This window comes from Erythrolamprus reginae, chromosome 4 (genome assembly GCF_031021105.1).
Source record: "Erythrolamprus reginae isolate rEryReg1 chromosome 4, rEryReg1.hap1, whole genome shotgun sequence".
NCBI lineage: Eukaryota > Metazoa > Chordata > Lepidosauria > Squamata > Dipsadidae > Erythrolamprus > Erythrolamprus reginae.
In genome coordinates, this window is record NC_091953.1 from 134,227,779 (window position 1) to 134,252,398 (window position 24,620).

The window sequence follows — 24,620 nt, forward strand, 5'->3', positions numbered from 1 at the left end:
TCTACTCTACTCCTCCACTCCTTCACTCCTCCACCCCTTCACTCCTTCACTCCTCCACTCGAAACAGAATATCCTTCACTCCTTCACTCCTCCACTCGAAACAGAATATCCTACGAAAATAGACTAACAATCCTGGGCCTAGAAAGCCTAGAACTATGGTGCCTAAAACACGATTTGAGTATTGCCCACAGATCATATGCTGCAATGTCCTACCAGTCAATGACTACTTCAGCTTCAACTGCAACAACACAAGAGCACGCAACAAATTCAAACTTAATATGAACCGCGCCAAACTCGAGTGTAAAAAATATTTCAACAATCGAGTTATCGAAGTGTGGAACTCATTATCGGACTCAATTGTGTCAACCCCTAACCCCCAACACTTCTCCCTTAGACTCTCCACGATTGACCTCTCCAGGTTCCTAAGAGGCCAGTAAGGGGCGTACATAAGTGCACTAGTGTGCCTTTCGTCCCCTGTCCAATTGTCTTTCCTTTCTTTCACCTATCATATATATTCTCTTCCTTTCATATATCTTCTCCTCTAAGTTCACTTTTACCCTTATATATATTAACACATGTCTATTTTTCTTCCTATGTATTTGTGTACTGGACGAATGAATGAATGAATGAATGAATGAATGAATGAATGAATGAATGAATGAATAAATAAATAAATAAATAAATAAATAAAATAAACTCTACTCTACTCTACTCTACTCTATCCCATCCCATGATGTCCCATTTTCTAGCCTGGCTCCTTAACCACTAAACTCAGATTGTTGAATGTGTTTTAAGAGTGTCACTCATCGTAGCTTGAGAGTGTCTAGCCCCCACCTTTGAAACGTTCTCTAACTTACTATTTTACAATCTGGAACTTTAAGGTAATTTAATGTATCAATCCATGGTGTTTTTCTATTTGGTTCTGTTTGAATCAAACCCTTGTTAAATCCAGTTTGCAGGGTTGTGCCGCATTTTCATACAATGCCTTAATTGTTTTTTTGCTATAGCTTTTAAATACATTTATTACTTTTCACTGTCAAATAATTGGATGGATTTTCAATTGTTATTTTAGAAAACTTCTCTGTCATTTCGGAAAGTATGATATTTTATTTGATATTTGCAAAAGCTCCTGGCACAGATGGCTTTTTAGTATAAGGCGTAGAGCATTTATAGTATAGCATTAATATCATATAATACGGTAGAATACTTGATACTAAATTTGCCATAACTGCATAAGGCCTGTCATTGACTCCTACACTCCTATACCTTTGGAGGTATATAATTAATTCTTTAAGGTTGGTAAATTGACATAAAGTACTCAATACTATATTTGACATAAATTACTCAATACTATATTTACGGTCATAGTATAAGGCATTTATACGCTATTGCTGGCTCCTATACTTTGGGAGGCATATAATTAATTCTTTAAGGATTGCAAATTGCCATTATCATTCCTGGAGGGATGTGTAAGATTGATTTGAAAACCAGATAAGGATCCTAAATGTTCTGTCAGTTATTGACTTATTTTGTTAATTAACATGGATACTATGATTGTAACTACTACACTGGCTAGATGCTTGCAGAAGTTCTTACAAGATATAATTCATCTCTTCCAGTTTGGCTATATCAGGAGCCAACATGCATCACTTAAATTATGTTGCTTATTGATGTAATGGATATAACCAAGGATAGAATAGGAGCCTGCAACAATTAATATGCCCAACATGGCATCGGACCAGAATACCAATGGGATCACTTTCTGCCGTATGAATCCCAGCGATGGTTTAGGTCCCATAGAGTCGGCCTATTCCAGGTCCCATCAACTAGACAATGTTGCTTGGTGGAGACTAGGGGAAGAGCCTTCTTTGGGGGGGGGAGCGGCCCTCTGGAATCAGCTCCCCCTGGAGATTCACACTGCCCCCACCCTCCTCACCTTCCGTAAGAGTCTCAAGACTCATGTATGTCACCAGGCCTGGAGCTATTAGACGTCTGCCCCTGACCAATGAAAGTTATGTGAGTTAGTGGATTGAATGGATATGAATGTTTGGGTTTTTAGATTATTAGTAATAATTTTAGATTATTAATTATTGATTGGATTCAGAATGTTATAAATTGTTATTTTATATGTTGTAAGCTGCCCCTAGGAGAGGTGTGGCATAAAAGTCCAATGAATGAATGAATGAATGAATGAATGAATGAATGAATGAATGAATGAATGAATGAATGAATGAATGATGAATGAATGAATGAATAAAAAAATATCTTTAGATTATTTTTTAAAAGAGGTGAATCAGACCTGTATTAAGTTTATTTCTTTAGTTCTCTGTCGCTTTTCAACATCTTGTCTAAATTGTTTTTCATTGTTTTTTCATCGTGTTTGTTTCTGTCACTGTAAAGTGTTTATAAATGTCTATTCTACTTTCCAAGTTTACGTCGCCTTAAACACGACCTAAGCCTAGCCCGTAAAAACATCTGCTACAACATTCTTCCTGTTAACAACTACTTCAGCTTCAACCACAACAACACAGAAGCACCCAACAGATACAAACTTAAAGTAAACCGCTATAAGTCAACTTTAGTAACCGAGTAATTGATACATGGAACTCCCTATTGGAGTTCCATCACTTAACCCTCAAAATTTTACACCAGCGTGCCTCCCATTCCCTCCCGTTCCCTGTCCTAATGTTTCTCTCTTACTAGTATCATTTATATAAACATTGTTACTATCTTTGTATACCACCAATACGTACTTGACAAAACAAACAAATTAAAAAAAATTAATTATGATCCCTGTTTCAGCTTTACTATTTGCACCCATGGGGTACAGTAGTACCTCTAGATTTGAGCTGCTCCACATGCGAGTATTCCAAGTTACGAGCCGCAACGCGAGCGAAATTTCTGTTCGACACCCGAGCTCAAATTCGGAATACGAGCCGAGCTTCCACTAGGTGGCGCAATAATCTCCTTGCTTCCAGTTATCTCAGCACGAAAAACAAAGTCTAAAGGCATTCGTTCGAGATGTGAGTTGATCGACTTACGAGCTCGGGTCTGGAACAAATTAAACTCATATGTCCAGGTACCACTGTATAACATCATGTGAATCCATTCACAGAGGAACTGAAATGTTCATTGTGGACTGCAATGGACTTTGTATCTATATAGAAGAATGCCTGGTGTGTGTATGGGTCTATCTTGAGTTCTTTGCCCCCCAAACAGACATTAACTGACAAGAATCATTAATTTTGCTGCAAATAAAAATAACTCAAGAAAACTAATCTCATGATAGTCCAGTTTTCCAAGCTGGCAACCTTCTGTGCATAGACTGCATATTTTTACCCGCAGAATTGCCCAACTATCACGGAGCTCTGAAATTTTTCAAGAATAGAAATTGACATCTGGAGGATGCTAAGAGTGAAGGAATATGTAATAGTCTCAAAAGAATACTTTGTTTTCTATTAAAAATATGGGTTCATCATTTGTACAGACGATGTTTCTGGAATATAATCACAATGTTTATTCTCAAATAGTCATTCAAATTCTCAGGATCTGAAACATTCTGTTACTTTCTGGAGTTGGAGCTTTTGCAAACAGAAGAATGGTGGGGGAAAAGGTACAATGGAAGATGTTCTTCTTATTCACCTAGCAGATTTGTAAGGTATATTTTAATGTTTAGCAATACCAAAACATTTAGGCTTATGTACCACTTCACAGTGCTTTTTTTAAAAAATATTTTTTTATTATAATACAAAGATTAAAAGGAGCAGGCATATGGTGTTATACATATTGTATCATTCCGCAATATAATTATTATTTGTATAGTTGTTGCACTTAGATTCTAAAATATATTATACAGAGCTGCCCCTAATTCCCCCTCCCTCCTCATTAAACTGTTAGCCAACTGTTAGAGGTTTTTTTTTAATATCAATATACAGCTTATGGCATCAGTAGTTATCGAACGTTTGTTCTATCATTCAATCAATCTAAAGTCAGATTGATTTGATCTTAATTTTGTGTCTCAGATTGATTTTAGGAACATCTAGTTTATTTACTACCATTATTTTTTCTTGTCTCGACCCAGTCATAACATTTCTTCCAAATTTCATAGTATTTTGATTCTTCTTTATTTTTAAGTTTTTGGGTTAATCTGTCCATTTCTGCACAGTTGTATATTTTTTTTATCATTTCTCTTTCTGATGGCGTTTCTTCTTTTTTCCAATTTTGCGCTATTGTAATTCTAATTGCAGTAATCATGTGTTGTATTAAATAATAGTAGTCTTTTTTAAGTTTTTGATTTATTTTGCCTAGAAGAAAGGTCTCTGGTTTTAATAACAGTTTAATTGTAGTAATCACAGTGTTTTTACAGCCCTCTCTAAGCGGTTTTCAGAATCAGCCTATTGCCCCCAACAATGTGAGTCCTAATTTGACCCACCTTGGAAGGATAGAAGTCTGAGTCAATCTTGAGCTGGTGGTGAGATTTGAACTGCTGAACTACAGCTAGTAATTAGCTGAAGTAGCCTGCAGTGCTGTACTCTAATCACTGCGCCACCCCGGCTTTATTTATCCAAACCGCACATGTATTATTTTGTATCTAAATTATTTCAACTATGTTTGGTATCATCAGACAGACATACCCTTACTGGAATTTGAACTTGTAGCCTTCAGCACGAAAGACAGGCCATTAACCTCCAAGCCACAAGCTCATCTCCAAATCAGCCTTTTGCCAGGGAAGATAGATATCTCAGCCTAAAACAAGATGGCGACCACATGCGCCGTGCCGTAAACTCGCCTTTTGCTCATGCTCAGAAGAAGAAAAAAATCATTTTTAATTATTTTTTTAAAAAACCCGATGGCAGCACACACACACACCGACACTGACTGAACTGGATCTGTGAGATCATCATGTGGTCACCAGCGGGTCATTACAGGTTCGCGTGAACCAGTCTAAACCGGTCCAAACCCACTCCTGGTATGTATGTATGTATCTTATGGGTATTTCCAGATGTGGCACATTGTCAATCTGGTGCAGAAGTTGGTGATAAATCAATGGCTTGTCGCACTATCTGATGTTGATGGGAACTTGGGAGGAGTGATTTCTTTTTTTCCCCCCATTATTTTAATTTTTTTCCAACAAATGAACAAACAACATAAAACATTTATATATATATATATATATATATATATATATATATATATATATATATATATATATATATATATATATATGTTTACTTAATGATGAATATTTTACAATTCTGTTTTTGTTACTTTATTTTTTCTTTAATACTAATTCCCTTTCTTATTTTTTTTTCTATCCAATTATACAGTTTCTTCCACACTTTGTAGTAGTTCTTATTTTGTTTGTTCTGTAATTCATAAGTTAATTTACTTAATTTAGCGCAGTCTAATATTTTCCTAATCGCCATCTCTTCATTTGGTATCATTTCTTGTTTCCACGTTTGTGCAAACACCAATCTTGCGGATGTTAGTATGATTTCATGATCGAGCAGATGCAGCCACAAAGCATTATTTTGGGTGGTTCAAGGCCATCCTATGCCCACCACCTGGGCGGAAGCAGAAGGAGGACTTGCCACACTAGCACAACTTGAGTGGGCAACATGACAATTGTGTAGGTGGGGGACGAGGCATGTAAACTTTCAACTGGGTGGGAAGTTCAGATTTGTGTTGCCCAGTGTAAGTGCCAGGATGGCTCCGGGAATAAATTGGAACTTTGAGGAATGCCTTGACTTGGAGTCTGATTTAAATATAGATGTTACCTGGAACCTTGACACACATGATATTAGGTCTGCTGCTATAAGTAATCAGTAACTTAAAAAACATCACTCCATTCTGTCGTTCTCTTGCTTGCAGCCAAATGATGGAGAGAAAGTTTTAATACAAAATCTTAGCTTCCTTGAGATATTCCTTCAGTCTGTCGAAGTCAAGGTTAGCTCTGCTACTAAATGAGCTGTTCCCACTGCTGAATAAAATGAATTAAGTGTTCTTTGTGTGGTTGGAGTGCCTTAAATAATAGCATATGAAAAAAATATTCTCAGATGAAGTGCCAGCAGAAGTCACAGATGCAAAGAAAAAAAAATGTCCCATTTTCCCTCCGTTGATTGTAAAGCATTATCTCCCCAACAAAATAGACCTTAAGCTGCAAGAGCAAAAGTTCTCTTTCTTGAGAATGAAAACCATCTCATTTTTCTTGTCGCTTTTGTTAATTTTTTCCCCCTCTCCAAAACATAGGCAGGATGCCCACTAGAGATATGGAGCACAGGCTGGAGTTGTGCAGTTATTTGTTCTGATGGAAAAGGAGGAGGAGGAGGAGGAGGAGGAGGAGGAGGAGGAGGAGGAGGAGGAGGAGAAGGAGGAGGAGAAGAAGAAGAAGAAGAAGAAGAAGAAGAAGAAGAAGAAGAAGAAGAAGAAGAAGAAGAAGAAACCACTAAGGAGGTCAGGTTTTATGTTGTTTCAAGCAATCTTCATCCTTTAAATCAGAGGTCTCCAAACCTGTCCTCTTTAAGAGTTGTGGACTTCAACTCCCAGAATTCTCCAGCCAGCAAAGCTCAGTTGTTGCTGCCTATGCATCGCTCTCCGCATGCGTGGCTGTATCATTAACTCTTGCTCTGAATCCAAGGAGGAGCTAGAGAATTGATCTCCTTCTGAGCTGTCTACCACACTCTCCTCCCCCCTGTCACTCATGTCTTCTTGGTCAGAGGAGCCTTCATCAGCAGATTCCACCAGGGGCAAAACAGGTCTGCGGCATGTGGATGTCTCCCCCACATCCACAGTCCTTGGGGCAGGAGCTGGGCCAGAGCTAACCACAACAGTCCAATTTCTTCTCAACGGGAAATGAAGCAATGATTAGAAATGCCACATATCAGTAACCATGACTCATATCTACCTCGCAAAGTTTCAGGAGGCAACTGGGTATGGAAACTCCGAAATGTTTGATGTATTGGCTCCATTTCTACTCTGCTCAAACTCCTATAGGACACCTGGCAAGTCACAATATTAAATCAACCCAGTTTTTCATTAAAAGTCAACAGAAACAGAGCCAAGGCAATCAAAATCAGAATCTGCCCTTGCATAAAAAAACTAATTGGCATCAATATTATGAACACTCCAAAGCTAAACAATGCCGTCTTCAATGCATTTCTAAAATATTGGAAGGCAGCGATGTAAATCTTTAGAGATAAACTTGTTCCAAAGACATGGAGCCATAATTGAAAAACACAGCTTTTGCCCCTCCTACAAATTTACATAAATCCTCCCCATCCTTTCTTTGGACTGTGTACATTGGATGAATTGGTTCTCTCGGAAACCAAATGTCTTGAAAAGTGCTAATTCAGATAGGGTTGTAGAGGATTCAATATTTAGCCAAGGTACTTACGCTGCCAAATTTCCGAGCCTGTGAGTGTAGCAGCTGTCTAAGTAAAGTCAAACCGTCCATTAAAAATCTGAATTTACGCAACTGATATTAAATATCATTTGCACAATTATCTAATTGAGGTTTCAACGTCATCCATGTCAACCAGTAGTAGGTTTCTCTTACTTTTAAAAACATAAGAACATAAGAAGAGCCATGCTGAATCGGGCCAAAGCCCATTCAGTCCAGCATTCTGTGTCACACAGTGGCCCACCAATTGTCCATGAGAACCTTGAAGGCAAAACCCTCCCTTTCCCTTGACCCCCAACAAATCGGCAAAAAGAATCCGCACATACGAACTGAATAAACAATCTCTCACTGCTAACCCACATTCAGTAAAAGTCCTTGGAATACGTATATCAAATGACCTAAGTGCTAAAGCCCACTGCAACAATATCGCCAAAAAAACTTCTAGAGTTGTTAACCTGATCCTACGCAACTTCTGCTCAGGCAATCTCACACTACTCACAAGAGCCTACAAAACTTTTGCCAGACCCATCCTAGACTACTGCTCATCTGTCTGGAACCCATACCACATCTCTGACATCAACACCCTTGAAAATGTCCAAAGATATTTCACCAGAAGAGCCCTTCACTCCTCCACTCGAAACAGAATATCCTACGATAATAGACTATCAATCCTGGGCCTAAAAAGCCTAGAACTACGGCGCCTAAAACACGATTTGAGTATTGCCCACAAGATCATATGCTGCAACATCTTACTGGTCAATGACTACTTCAGCTTCAACTGCAATAACACAAGAGCACACAATAGATTCAAACTTAATACGAACTGCTCCAAACTTGACTGTAAAAATATGATTTCAACAATCGAGTTATCGAAGCATGGAACTCATTACCGGACTCAATTGTGTCAACCCCTAACCCCCAACATTTCTCCCTTAGACTCTCCACGATTGACCTGTCCAGGTTCCTAAGAGGACAGTAAGGGGCAAGCATAAGTGCACCAGTGTGCCTTTCGTCCCCTGTCCAATTGTCTTTCCTTTCTTTCACCTATCTTATATATTCTCTTCCTTTCATATATCCTCTCCTCTAAGTTTACTTTCTCCCTCATTTATATTACCACATGTCTATTTTTCTTCCTATGTATTTGTGTATTGGACAAATGAATAAATAAAATAAAATAAATAAATAAAATGGTCCTCAAGGGAATCCTGCCTGCCTCAACCAACATAGAGGCGGCACTTGGACATCCATTTCAATAACCACCAATGCCCTTGGCATCCATGAATCTGTCTCATCCTGCCTTGAAGCTATCCAGGCTGATAGCTGTCATGACCTCTTCTGGAAGGGAATTCCATAAACCAAGGACCCTCTGTTTTGCTATTGGTTAGGGAACAGGGGCTCATGGGTACATACACAATGATTTTGCGCATACTCAGAGTATTTTTGATGATGTCCTGATGAATGGATAGAGCCTCCCACCCCTGCTGCTACCAGTTTCCCCAAACCAGTTCAAACCGGTAGGAAGCCATTACTGGTGTCAACTATGTACTTGCACAAAGGATTCAAATGAGATTAATGTGTCAGTTGTTGTTCTTTCTATACAGATTATCCTTGGTTTACAACTGTTCATTTCATGACCATTCACTGTTAAAACGGCAGGGGGAAATGGGACTTATGGCCATTTTTCACACTGATGACTGTTTTCACATGATCAAAATTCAGATGCTTGGCTATGGAGTCATGTTTACAATGATTACGGTGTCCTAGGTTCGCATGATCATCTTTTGCAATCTTCTTACTGTTCTGTCGGGCTCTCTGGTAGACTCCTCCCAAAAATTCACAGGTACAAATTTCACACACACACACACACACACACGTTTGAAAATTCAAAACAATGTTCTTTATAATGAAAATTCATTTAACCTAAGCCCTCTTTTCGTATAGCCAAGAGCACTGGTCTCCAAACAAACTGGTAATTTGTACAAGTCCCTTATCAGTTCTGTGATACATAGCTTGCAGCTTTGAGGCAGCTCACAGTCCTTCTTCTTTCACAAAGTGAAACACACTTTGCCCTGGTTTAGTTTCAAAGCGGGGAAAAATCAGCACACAAAAGGTCAAAGTCAGCAAGGCAGACACGAAACACAATGATCAGATAATCCTCCACAATGGCCAAACTCACAGGCTGCTATTTATAGCAGCCTCACTAATTACCACAGCCCCACCCAACCACAGGTGGCCTCATTTTCTTTGATAATAATCTCTCAGTTGTTGTTGCCTATGCATCGCTCTCCGCATGCGTGGCTGTATCATTAACTCTTGTTCTGAATCCAAGGAGGAGCTAGAGAATTGATCTCCTTCTGAGCTGTCTGCCACACTCTCCTCCTCCCTGTTACTCATGTCTTCTTGGTCAGAGGAGCCTTCATCAGCAGATTCCAACGAGGGGCAAAACAGGCCTGCAGCATGTGGATGTTTCCCCCACATCCACAGTACTTGGGGCAGGAGCTGGGGCAGAGCTAACCACAACACTTACAAGCAACCTAACTAAAAGAACTAAAATTACTAACCTAATAACAGCAGTGATTCACTGAACAACTGGGGCAAGAAATATCATTCACTAAAGTCAAATTCACTTCATAAATGTTTCCCTTGGCCTCAGCAATTTTGAGTTGTAGGTTGAGGCCTATCTGCGCAATAGCTTTGGTCCGTTGTTCCAAGCAAAATAATTGTGTGTTAAAATTGTCCATTAAATCCAAAATTGTCCGTTAAATCCAAAATTGTCTGTTAAATCCAAAGTCCACTAAATATAGATCCAAGGAATCAAGATTTGCGACTTATGCTTGCAATTACATTTCACAGAGGCTCTTTCGGAACAAACTGCATTCCATCTGAAGCTTGGAAATAATGTTTAGATTATTTCCTCTCATATACCAACTAAATTAAATCCGGCACAATAGAACCATTGTTAATCATTTGCTTTCTATCCCTTTTGTGAATTTCGCTGAGCCTCATGAGTATTGTTGAAAAGAGACACAACATTTACAAACAGTGCAATGTTATGTCAGTTCAGTCCTCGGAGACTGTAACAAAATGAATATATTTTTTTCTTTGTGTATGCTACTGCTGGTTTAAAATCCCTGTACTTTCCGAGGCCAATTTTATTCCCAGACTTAATGGCATGACTCGTAGAGACAAAAGTCTTTTCTGAGTAGAGAATTCACCCTATGGTGAATTATTCATCTTAACTTCTTTTAAATTGTCAACTCGTGCCCAAATGCCACTTCATTTGTAAGCAAACAATGATTACTTCTCCAATTCCTGATCCTCAGAAGTGTGATAAGAATGTTTATTCCTGATCAGTGGTGGGTTTCATATTATGTTACTACCAGTTCTACCCACCTCTGTCGTCAGGCATGGGGGAATTGACATGTTCCCTCCCCCTAGGCTTATAAAATTTATGCATGGTACGCTAGTATGTATGATTGGTTTTAATTTGTGGTGTTTTTTAAATTAACTTAAATATTAGATATGTTTTACATTGTATTGTTATTGCTGTGAGCCGCCCCGAGTCTGCGGAGAGGGGCGGCATACAAATCTGATTAAACTTAAACTTAAACTTAAACAGTTCACTGTGCAATGTGCGGTGTTGTTTTGTGGGTGCAGGCACCCAGTTTGCATGTGTGCCTGCTTTCTGTGCATGCGCCAGGTCTTTGGTGCATGCATTTTTATCATTTGTGTGCCTTCTGTACATACGCCTGGACTAAAAAATGTGCATAGAGCTAGGGCAGGTGGGCGGTTCCACCCGTGAATTCTGCTACCAGTTTGGGTGAACCGGTCTGAACCGACTGAATTCCACCTATGTTCCAGATTATATTTTTTTTCCATTTTGTGGTTACATATATATGTATATGTGTGTATGTATATCTGTGTGTGTATGTATGTGCATGTGCATGTGTATGTGTATATGTATATTTATTTATTATTATTTTATTTATTTATTTATTAACTTTGTATGCCGCCTCTCTCCACAGACTCGGGGCGGCTCACAATAGCAGCAGAAAAACAGTGTAAAATACAAATTCAAATAATTAGAAAGCTAAAACCCCATAATTAAAAAAAAAACATTCACACAACATACCATACATAAACAGTATAGGCCTGGGGAATATATATGTATATGCGTGTGTGTGTACAGTGGTACCTCTACCTAAGAATGCCTCTGTTCAAGAACTTTTCTGGATGAAAACCGAATGTTCAATATTTTTTTGCCTCTTCTAAAGAACCATTTTCTACTTAAGAACCCGATCCTAGTAGTCAGTATGACTACTACCTGATGTAAGTTTTAAAATAATAATTTAAAATAATTCATTTCAATATTGCAGCTATGTTTGAAATATTGCTTTGTCCCTGGAATATAATTTTACCAGGCCTTTTTGCAATTATTTTTTCATACACATGAAAACAAGTCTGGTTATTTTCAACTACCGAATGTATATCCGTAGAAGCCGATTGCATCACGAAGGTAGGCCAAGCCTAGAAATAATTCAGGAATAAAATTCTTCATCCCGCATTTTGAAAATTGTAAGGAAGTGATATATGAAACTGACAGAAGACTTTAAAAAATTGCAAGGAACCGCAAAGAATGGAGCCGAGTTCTGTCTTCCTAGTGCTTCCTAAATAATAGCATTCATGCAAACATTTAAATATCTTCTGGAAAGATTTGCAATTGGCTTCCCAAACAAATGTTAGGATGCAGAAGCAATGCTAATGATATTATTGTGGAAGGAATTAGCAGTTATTCTAATTGGCTTGCATTGGCTGCCGATCAGTTTCCGGTCACAATTCAAAGTGTTGGTCATGACCTTTAAAGCCCTACATGGCACTGGACCAGATTACCTCCGGAACCGCCTGCTACCGCATGAATCCCACAGAGTTGGCCTTCTCCGGGTCCCGTCGACTAAACAATGCCGTTTGGCGGGCCCCAGGGGAAGAGCCTTCTCTGTGGCGGCCCCGGCCCTCTGGAACCAACTCCCCCCAGAGATTAGAACTGCCCCCACCCTCCCTGTCTTTTGTAAACTACTCAAGACTCATTTATACCGCCAGGCATGGGGGAGTTGAGATAGCTCTTCCCCCTAGGCCATTACAAGTTATCTATGGTATGTTTGTGTGTATGTTTGGTTTTATAATAGGGTTTTTTAGTTGTTTTTTTATTATTGGATTGTACATGTTGTGTTTATTATTGTTGTTAGCCGCCCCGAGTCTGCAAAGAGGGGCGGCATACAAATCCAATAAATTATTATTATTATTAATTATTATTATTATTATTGAAACCGAGATCATGATGTCTCAAAGCAAAAACAATGAGGCGGTTTTCTACCTTCACAATAAGCTTGGAGAAATGTTCAGAACAATTTTTTTTAGTGTCTTCATTTTCTTTTATTCATTTCCCATTTCAGACATTACTGTCCTCAAACACAGAGGAATGCAGAACCCATGCAAAATAACTACCGTCATTTTGCAGCTGCAAATCTACTCTAGAATACTGCACCAAGAAACCCGGAGCCTTCTACACGGGGGCTGATTGATTATAATAGGATATCATTTTTGCCTTGGTCAACACATTTTCCTGTGTGTGGGAGAGCCATAAATCTCTTCCTTATAAGACAGGATCCTGAAATAGCCCACTGCACAGCCTTAACAAGCAGAATGCAGTCAACGGAATAACACCTGCTTCAAACACCAGATATTCATTGTACCGACTTGTACAGCCAAATTGATGATGAAAAGCATGTTCAGGCTCTCTTACTGTCCTATTTCTACAGTGTTTCCCTGAAAATATGACCTACTCAGAAAGTAAATCCTAGCTTGACTTTTACACATGTGCCCAATATAAACCATGCCCTCCAAAATATTTTTATTTATTTATTTTGTTTACTGATTGATTTTGTCCAATTCACAATGAGGGTTTTAGTGGCTATACACATAGTAAAATTCATAATGAAGGTTTGTGAGTGACATAGGGGAAGGTTTGGTAGGGAAGGTTTGCCTATTTGCCGATGACTTTAAAGTGTGCAATAGGGTTGATATTCCTGGAGGGGTCTGTAATATGGTAAATGATTTAGCTTTACTAGATAAATGGTCAAAGCAATGGAAACTGCAGTTTAAAGTTTCCAAATGTAAAATAATGCACTTGGGGAAAAGGAATCCTCAATCTGAGTATTGCATTGGCAGTTCTGTGTTAGCAAAAACTTCAGAAGAGAAGGATTTAGGGGTAGTGATTTCTGACAGTCTCAAAATGGGTGAGCAGTGTGGTCGGGCGGTAGGGAAAGCAAGTAGAATGCTTGGCTGCATAGCTAGAGATAAACAAGGAGGAAGAGGGAGATTGTGATCCCACTGTATAGAGCGCTGGTGAGATCACATTTGGAATACTGTGTTCAGTTCTGGAGATCTCACCTACAAAAAGATATTGACAAAATTGAACGGGTCCAAAGACGGGCTACAAGAATGGTGGAAGGTCTTAAGAATAAAACGTATCAGGAAAGACTTAAAGAACTCAATCTGTATAGTCTGGAGGACAGAAGGAAAAGGGGGGACATGATCGAAACATTTAAATATGTTAAAGGGTTAAATAAGGTTCAGGAGGGAAGTGTTTTTAATAGGAAAGTGAACACAAGAACAAGGAGACACAATCTGAAGTTAATTGGGGGAAAGATAAAAAGCAACGTGAGAAAATATTATTTTACTGAAAGAGTAGTAGATCCTTGGAACAAACTTCCAGCAGACATGGTTGGTAAATCCACAGTAAATGAATTTAAACATGCCTGGGATAAACATATATCCCTTGTAAGATAAAATACAGGAAATAGTAGAAGGGCAGACTAGATGGACCATGAGGACTTTTTCTGCCATCAGTCTTCTATGTTTCTATGTTTCTAAGGTTATAGAGGATATACTCATAGTAAAATATATCTAAGAAAGAATAGAAGAGAAGATATAGGAATAAAACATATCAATGAAACAACAGAAGAAGAGATATAGGAATAGAAGAAAGGCATAGGAGATATAGGAGAGCAATAGGACAGGGGACGGAAGGCACTCTAGGGCACTTGTACTCGCCCCTTACTGACCTCTTGGGAATCTGGATAGGTCAACCGTAGATAATCTAAGGGTATAGTGTTGGGGGTTTGGGGATGACACTATGGAGTCCGGTAATGAGTTCCACGCTTCGACAACTCAGTTACTGAAGTCGTATTTTTTACAGTCAAGTTTGGAGCAGTTAATTTTAAGTTTAAATCTGTTGTGTGCTCTTGTGTAGTTGTGGTTGAAGCTGAATTAGTCGCCGACAGGCAGGACGTTTGCAGCATATGATCTTGTTGGCAACACTTAGATCTTGTTTAAGGCGTCTTAGTTCTAAGCTTTCTAGGCCCAGGATTGAAAGTCTAGTCTCGTAGGGTATTCTGTTTCAAGTGGAGGAGTGAACTATGGCACAACAGAACTCAAAATTAAGAATGAGCTGTGGTGGCACAGTGGTTAGAGTGTAGCTGTCTGCCAGCTGCCTTAAATTTGGCAGTTTGAATCTCACCAGGCTCAATGTTAATTCAGCCTTCCAAGGTCAATAAAATGAGGACCCAGATTGCTGCAGGCAATAGCCTGGCTCTGTAGAGAGGGCTGCAAAGTTATGTGAAGCAGTATATAATTCTAATGCTGGAACTATTGTACTTCCTTCCTTCCTTCCTTCCTTCCTTCCTTCCTTCCTTCCTTCCTTCCTTCCTTCCTTCCCTTCCTTCCTTCCTTTCCTTCCTTCCTTCTTTCCTTCCTTTCCTTCCTTCCTTCCTTTCCTTCCTTCCTTCCTTCCTTTCCTTCCTTCCCTTCCTTCCTTCCTTCCCTTCCTTCCTTCCCTTCCTTCCCTTCCTTCCTTCCCTTCCTTCCTTCCCTTCCTTCTTTCCTTCCTTCCTTCCTTTCCTTCCTTCCTTCCCTTCCTTCCTTCCTTCCCTCCTTCCCACCCTCCTATGATGTGCAGTGGTTAGAATACAGTGCTGGAATCTAATTCTGCTGTCTATCAGCAGTTCGATTCTCACCAGGTTCAAGGTTGACTCAGACTTCCACGCTTCCAAGGTTGGTAAAATGAGGACCCGGATTGTTGGGGGCAAGATGCTGACTCTGTAAACCACTTAGAGAGGGCTGTAGAGCACTGCAAAGCACTATATAAGTCTATGTGCAGGGTGGCGCAGCAGGTAGAGTGCTGTACTGCAGGCTACTGAAGCTGTCTGTAGATCTGTAGGTGAGCGGTTCAAATCTCATCACCGGCTCCAGGTTGACTCAGCCTTCCATCCTTCCAAGGTGGGTCAAATGAGGACCTGGATTGTGGGGGCAATAGGCTGGCTCTCTTCAAAAGTGCTACTGCTAACATGTTGTAAGCCGCCCTGAGTCTAAGGAGAAGGGCGGCATTAAAAAATCAAATAAATACATAAATAAGTCTAAATGCGATTGCTATGTTGCTTCTTCTTCCGATATAACACAAATACTGTACTTTTCATTATTTTTTTAATGGCACACTTACATGAGAAGGGATGAACTAAGCCATGAAAAACAGCTAGCTGAATGGAGCCAAAGGGAGAGATTCATTCCTTCTACTGTAGGTTAGCGATGATGTTCTAATCATTGCAGAGTGTTAAGCTGCCAATTTAAATCGCTGAGTATTATCAGGATTGGTATTGGATTGAGAATGATGTTACGATGGCCCAGGGTATTTAAAAGCCAACAAGGGTCTTGGGGATCATGAATAATGGTACGCGAGAAAGGCCTTGAGAAACCCAGGCAAAGAAATGCTGTCCAGGAAGCAATCAGATAAGAAAGAGTAGAGTATGCAACTATTTAACATCCAGATGATGTTAGAAACATAGAAACATAGAAGACTGACGGCAGAAAAAGACCTCATGGTCCATCTAGTCTGCCCTTATACTATTTCCTGTATTTTATCTTACAATGGATATATATTTATCCCAGGCATGTTTAAATTCAGTTACTGTGGATTTACCAACCACGTCTGCTGGAAGTTTGTTCCAAGCATCTACTACTCTTTCAGTGAAATAATATTTTCTCACGTTGCTTTTGATCTTTCCCCCAACTAACTTCAGATTGTGTCCCCTTGTTCTTGTGTTCACTTTCCTATTAAAAACACTTCCCTCCTGAACCTTATTTAACCCTTTAACATATTTAATGTTTCGATCATGTACCCCCTTTTCCTTCTGTCCTCCAGACTATACAGGTTGAGTTCATGAAGTCTTTCTTGATAAGTTTTATGCTTAAGACCTTCCACCATTCTTGTAGCCCGTCTTTGGACCCGTTCAATTTTGTCATTATCTTTTTGTAGGTGAGGTCTCCAGAACTGAACACAGTATTCCAAGTGTGGTCTCACCAGCGCTCTATATAAGGGGATCACAATCTCCCTCTTCCTGCTTGTTATACCTCTAGCTATGCATCCAAGCATCCTACTTACTTTTCCTACTGCCTGACCACACTGCTCACCCATTTTGAGACTGTAAGAAATCACTACCCCTAAATCCTTTTCTTCTGAAGTTTTTGCTAACACAGAACTGCCAATGCAATATTCAGATTGAGGATTCCTTTTGCCCAAGTGCATTATTTTACATTTGGAAACAATGTTAACATGGTATTCTCTACAGTCAAGTTTGGGGCGGGACACTTTGAGTGTTGTGTGCTCGTATATTGTTGTGGTTATAGATATACCAATACTTTCTATCTTGTACATTCTTGGCAAACAAACAAACAAGATATAATCTTCAAGAAAAATCAAGTCCTGTTGCCTTTTGAAAAATGTGGAATTTCATAGATAGTCATGGAATGACCTGATTCTGAATATTGTGTCTTGTTCCACAAAATCTCAATCACTTTCTTCCAATCATTTTTGTGTGTACTCTCTATCCTATCTATAGTAATTGCTGCCTAATTGATAGCATGGTTCCCTGTCTTGAACATTTGAATCATTGCTTAATGTCAAGCTTTCTGTAATCCATTGACATAAATAGCAGGCAATTGAAGCCATTTAAAATTATGTCACCATTATGTAACCAAGGAGGGAAGTGTTTTTAATAGGAAAGTGAACACAAGAACAAGGAGACACAATCTGAAGTTACTTGGGGGAAAGATAAAAAGCAATGTGAGAAAATATTATTTTACTGAAAGAGTAGTAGATCCTTGGAACAAACTTCCAGCAGTCGTGGTTGGTAAATCCACAGTAACTGAATTGAAACATGCCTGGGATAAACATATATCCATCCTAAGATAAAATACAGAAAATAGTATAAGGGCAGACTAGATGGACCATGAGGTCTTTTTCTGCCATCAGTCTTCTATGTTTCTATGTTTCTATTATTAATTAATTTTTTCATTTAATGTCCAAAACCTGGAAATAATTTTCCATCAGATTTTGCTTAGAAGCAAAGCTCAGATTCCATGGTTTTGCAACTCTGAATAGGCTTCATCCTAAAATTCTAGGTTAGACTTATAAATAATTTTCCTCTAAAAAGAGAAAAAAAACCCCACCTTTACTTTAAAAGCTTTGGGAGACTCTCCAGTCCTTCATTCCCTATATGCTGCCTTTTATGAGTATGTACCCCATAGCAGTAAACAAAACAGAATCAATAACATCCCCTGAAATTTGAACTCCGCTTCACCTTTTGTGTTGGCTGTTCCTTGTAATGCAATAACTACACTCAGATGCGAAATACTATTTCTAGCCTTATTTATGAGTGGCTGTTCTCTCTTCATAAGGACATTAATGGTGTAGCAACTCTAGAGCAGAAGTAGAAGAACAATGTCATAACTGCAATTTTGATGAAGCTCCCAGCATGCAGGTAAGGAAGAAAATGTGGATTAGTCTTCAACAGTGATGGGCGAACCGAACCCACACAATTCGGGTCCATACTGAATTTTGCTGTGTTCGGTATGCCGAATACGAACATGAAATTTTTTAAAACTTCGGGCAAAGTTTGGGGTTGCACTCGGAGCTTTGACGTCACCAGCAGGTTATTAAGGACATCAAGATGATCACTTCCTGGATTCCATGGAATCCAGGAAGTGATCACCTTGGCATCCTTAGCAACCTGCCGGTGATGTCAAAGCTCCGCCCCTGGAATCTCTTCGTGGGAGGGATTCCCCAGCTCCTTCAAAGGGAGATCTTCACGTAAAAATAAACATTGTTATTTTTATGTGAAAAGACACCGCAGCGGTGCTGCCAGCAAAGGGCGGTCCTTTCACGTAAAAATAAACATTTTGTGTAAAGTTCGTCCGAACTTGCCGAACCCGAACACCGTTGGGTTCGCCCATCACTATTATTCAATGCAATGGCATGACTTTCTACATAAATATCTATTATCCCATTGGAATAACAGAATAACAGATTTGGAAGGGACCTTGGAGGTCCTGTAGTCAAGCCCTCCTCAAACAGGAGACCCTATATCAGGGATGGTGAACCTTTTTTCCCTTGTGTGCCGAAAGCATGTGAGCACACACTATCCACCCCGAGTCATCGGAGAGGGGAGACATACAAATCTAATAAATTATTATTATTATTATTATTATTATTATTATTATTATTATTATTATCACTACTACTACTACTACTACTACTAATAGTAATAATAACAATAATAATAATAATAATAATAATAATAATAATAATAATAATAATAATAATAATAATAATAATTACAAGTGGAACACTCAAAAAGGAGACAGAAGTACTAATACTGGCGGCACAAGAACAGGCCATTAGAACAAATGCTGTCAAAGCCAGAATTGAAAAATCAACAGACGATCCAAAGTGCAGACTCTGTAAAGAAACAGATGAAACAATCGATCACATACTCAGCTGCTGCAAAAAGATCGCACAGACTGACTACAAGCATAGACATGATGCTGTGGCACAGATGATCCACTGGAACTTGTGCCAGAACTACCATTTACCAGTGGCAAAGAACTGGTGGGATCATAAGCCCAAAAAAGTGGTCGAAAATGAGCAAGCAAAACTACTGTGGGACTTCCGACTTCCGACTGACCGAATTCTGAAGCATAACACAGCAGACATCCTGATTGTGGAGAAAAAGAAAGTACGGATCCAGGGGACAGCAGAATTGAAGAGAAGCAGCTAGAGAAATTAGTGAAATACGAAGATCTAAAAATCGAGCTGCAACGACTCTGGCATAAGCCAGTGAAGGTGGTCCCAGTGGTACTTGGCACGCTGGTCGCAGTACCAAAGGATCTCAGTGGACATTTGAAAACCATCAGAATTGACAAAATCTCCATCTGTCAATTGCAAAAGGCCAGTTTATTGGGATCGGCAAACATAATTCGCCGCTACATCATGCAGTCCTAGGTGCTTGGGAAGCGCCCGACTGGTGATGAAATACGAAATCCAGCATAGTGATCTTGTTTGCTGTGTTGTACTGGCATAATAATAATAATAATAATAATAATAATAATAATAATAATAATAATAATAATAATAATATCGCACCTACATGAGTGCCCACACCTATAATTCAATGCCTGGGGAAGGCGAAAATTGCCTCTCCTGCTCCCCCTGGAGGCCAGAAACTGCCCATTTCCCAATTTCTGGTGGGCCCAATAGGCCCGCTTCTCACCCTCCCCAGGCACCAGAAGCTTCCCTTGATACATTCTACTCGTATATATCCTCTATAACCTTCATTGTGCATTATTGTGTATTGGACAAAACAAACAAATAAATAAATAAATACTGTTTGGAGAAGTGCAGCGTGTAAGCAGTTACTTTACTGTTGTTAATGGAACAGGAAAACTGATGGATGCAGCTGCCCACAGTAAGTCGGTATCCTGATGGGTTCTGTTTGGATTGCGTATGTTTTATAACTGTGGCTTTTGTCTTTACTTTTGCAAATCTGCGACAACAAAATAGCCAGCTGATTGATACTTGAAATTGAATAGAGGATCAAGCCTACCCGCACCGACCATCCACCCCATTTGTGCATAGTTAAAACTACAGCTGAAAAGAACAGAGAGGGAGAGGGGACGAGGGGGAGAGAAATGATGAATCATTTCAAAGATTTCCGTGGCATGAAGTGGAAGCCAAGGATTCAACAAAGTGAATGAATATTCAGATGTGACTTGCGAATTTGAAAAGCGCCATCTGTTCCCAGTCCAATGAAGAGTAAAACACGCCCTTCCCCATTTCTGTCGCCTTCCGTTTTGAAATGTTTGGATGGACTTTAAACGTAACACCTGCCCTTCAGACAGAATACACACACACACATACACACACAACAACCTATCTATCCTGAAGAACATAAAAAGAAGTGAGTTAAAATCAAGTACAATTTCCCCTTGTCATTTTCTAACCAAATTGCCAAGGGAAGTCATTTTTTTCCCTTCTTCTTCTTCTAAAAGACGAGCCCTTTAAATCAACTCTGCTTTGCGTTCCAGTTTGAATAATCAGGAGAGGAAAACCAACTCTTGAATTTTTAAACAAAAGCTTTAATTTTTAACGATTAACATTTCTGTTCTGTTCTGATTGCTTAAAGCAGGCACAGAAGCCAGATGAAAATTGGTTTTTATGGTATCTTCCACTCTTACGATCCTGGAGTAGTAAAGAAAGCCATGTAATTTGAGAGATGACCACCACAAGCTGTTAGTTCAGAAACGCCAATTGTAAATAAACACTTCATTTTAAAGCTCAATTCAAAGTCAGAATATGTGGATATGTGAGTTTCCTTTGGTTTTTTTTTAAAAAAAATATTTTATCCGTAGCAATGTGCCGACTGCTAGAAGCTGTGAAGTGACAAGCCTATTTATCCTTTGCAGCCCTTATGTTGCTTTCAAATATGACATCAAGCACCTTCCAATCAGCACACATAGAAGTTTAGATTTTTTCTAAGCTGTGTCGCTATTACAAAATTAAATCTCCTTCAAGTCAAGGTTGACTCTTTGGGACTTCACGGTAATGATCTGCCACAAATTTCTTGTGTTATCAATAGGGAGAGGGGACTTCTGTGGCTGCAGTCTGTGCCTATCTTTTTGGGTTGCAGAACCGAACCAGACAATTATAGAGGTGCAGAAAAGCAAGATTCATACTATATCATGCATTAAATTAATCCTGAAATTGATTAATAATTAAGAGCATAGGTGCTGTTACAGACTGAGAAGAAAATTAGAAAGGGCTTATTTTCTCTTATGCTAAAATACAAATCAACTTAAATTTATTTTATTTTTATTTTTTATTTTTTTATTTTGTCCAATATACAATACATATTGAAGAGGATAGACATGAAGTATTATATATAAAGAAAAGATATAAAAGTAGAGGACAAGATATATGAAAGGAAGAAAAGATATATGATATACATGAGATAAGGAGAGACAATTGGACAGGGGACGAAAGGCACACCAGTGCACTTATGTACGCTCCTTACTGACCTCTTAGGAACCTGGAGAGGTCAATCGTGGAGAGTCTAAGGGAGAAATGTTGGGGGTTAGGGGTTGACACTACTGAGTCCGGTAATGAGTTCCACGCTTCGACAACTCGATTGCTAAAGTCATATTTTTTACAGTCAAGCTTGGAGCGATTAATATTAAGTTTGAATTTGTTGCGTGCTCTTGTGTTGTTGCGGTTGAAGCTGAAGTAGTCATTGACAGGCAGGACGTTGCAGCATATGATTTTGTGGGCAATACTTAGATCGTGTTTTAGGCATCGTAGTCCTAAGCTTTCTAGACCTAGGATTGATGGTCTGCTTTCGTAGGGCATTCTGTTTCGAGTGGAGGAGTGAAGGGCTCTTCTGGTGAAATATCTCTGGACATTTTCTAGTTGATGTCCGAGATGTGGTATGGGTTCCAAACAGATGAACTGTATTCAAGGATTGGTCTGGCAAAAGTTTTGTAGGCTCTGGTGTAATATAGCAGTCAACTTCCATACATTAAATCATTAATAATTAGACAGCATCAATTTTTACTGGACCAAATAAAATCCCTTCCCCACCCCCATAGACAGCTGTTTAAAGTCTGTGTTTCTATAGCAGAAATGTGAATGCTTTCTGTTTCAAATATTGCATCTTTGGTAAATGAACACACAAAACATGACTTTGCAATATGTACATAAAAATGCCTACCTTTTGAAAACATACAATGACTTGGGTATGCAAACTCTACCTTTTTTGAAGGAGGCCTTGGAGATAGTCTTTAGGATCTCTGCAGAAAACATTCAGAAAAAGTCTGTTTTCAGTTAAATCAATTCTATCTCTGGAGAATGTGAGATAAGGAGGAATTCAATAGAAATGCAATGTATTTGATTTACAACAAACAATTTTATCCTCTTAAGACCACATCTTACCCTCAGTATTCTGCTACATGAAACCCACTCTGTCATAACCTAGGGATATTAAATAGAAGAAATAAAAGTTATAGGTTTTTTTAAAAAAGAATTACAACAATAACATTTGTTAGATCGTTTGCTTCAAGGGATCACCTCCTCATTTCTATCTAGTCATCATTGATTTGGGTGACTGTTCACCTACCCAAGCAAAGGAACCTCAGACTATATCATCATTATCTCCTAAGTCAACACAAACATTAGCGCATGTAATAGAAACAGTTTAGAACAATTGGCACTGTAATTGTATATTAGCATGTGAAATTTCAACATTACAATACTCAAAATTAGCTACACAGGCTGCCCTTTAAGTAACTGGAGCAGAATATTGTCTTACCGCAGCTCTAAGATAAATCTGTAACTGGTTTAACAATATAAAAAGAAAGTGCTATTCTATTAAGGGATTTTCCATCCACTACCAAGAAATACATTCACACCTGAGGTATGTATTTCTGATCGCTGGAAGACAATCCCAAGTTATTTGAAAGAGATACTCTAGCTACGAAATAAAGCATGAGAAAGCATATTCTTTCTTCACTAGATTGTGTTATTATCATATTATAAAGAATTAGTAAGGTCACACCTGGAATATTGCATCCAATTTTGGTCACCACATTACAAAAAAAGAAGATGTTGAGACTTCAGGAAAAAAAATGCAAAGAAGAGCAACTCTCTTGCTCTTGGGGCTACCTTTGAAAAGTGTTCGGAAACTTCAGATCATGCAGAATGCAGCTGCGAGAGCAATCATGGGCTTTCCCAAATATGCCCATGTTACTCCAACACTCCGCAGTCTGCATTGGTTGCCGATCAGTTTCCAGTCACAATTCAAAATGTTGGTTATGACCTATGAACCCCTTCATGGCATCGGACCAGATTATCTCTGGGACCGCCTTCTGCCGCACGAATCCCAGCGACCAGTTAGGTCCCACAGAGTTGGCCTTCTCCGGGTCCCGTCGACTAAACAATATCGTCTGGTGGGACCCAGGGGAAGAGCCTTCTCTGTGGTGGCCCCAACTCTCTGGAACCAACTCCCCCCAGATATCAGAGTTGCCCCCACCCTCCTTGCCTTTCGCAAGCTCCTTAAAACCCACCTCTGTCGTCAGGCATGGGGAAATTGAAATTTGTCTTCCCCCTAGGCTTATAGAATTTATACATGGTATGCTTGTATGTATGAGTGGTTCTTTAAATTGGGGTTTTTTAGATTATTTTTAATATTAGATTTGTTTACATTGTCTTTTTTATAGCTGTTAGCCGCCCCGAGTCTGTGGAGAGGGGCGGCATACAAATCTAATAAATAATAATAATAATAATAATAATAATAATAATAATAATAATAATAATAATAACTAAGATGATTGAAGCCTTGGAGACAAAATTGCTGCAGGAAATGAATATGTCAAGCCTTAAAGAAAAGAAGGACTAGGGGTGACATGATAAGGGATGTATATAAGTGCACTGATGTGCCTATCGTCCCCTGTTCAATTGTCTTTCCTTATCTCATATATCATATATATTCTCTCCTTATCTATCATCTATCTATCTATCTATCTATCTATCTATCTATCTATCTATCTATCTATCTTCTCTCCTTATCTCTTATATCATATATATTCTCTCCCTCCCATCTACTTCTCTTCTTTTTGCTTTCTATCGTCATATATATTACTTAATGTCTATTCTCTTCCATATGTATTGTATATTGGACAAAGAATAAATTTAAAAAAAATTCCAGTGTTTGAGGGACTGCCACAAAGAAGAAGGGGTCAAATTATTCTCCAAAGCACCAGGGAGCAGGACAAGAAACATTGG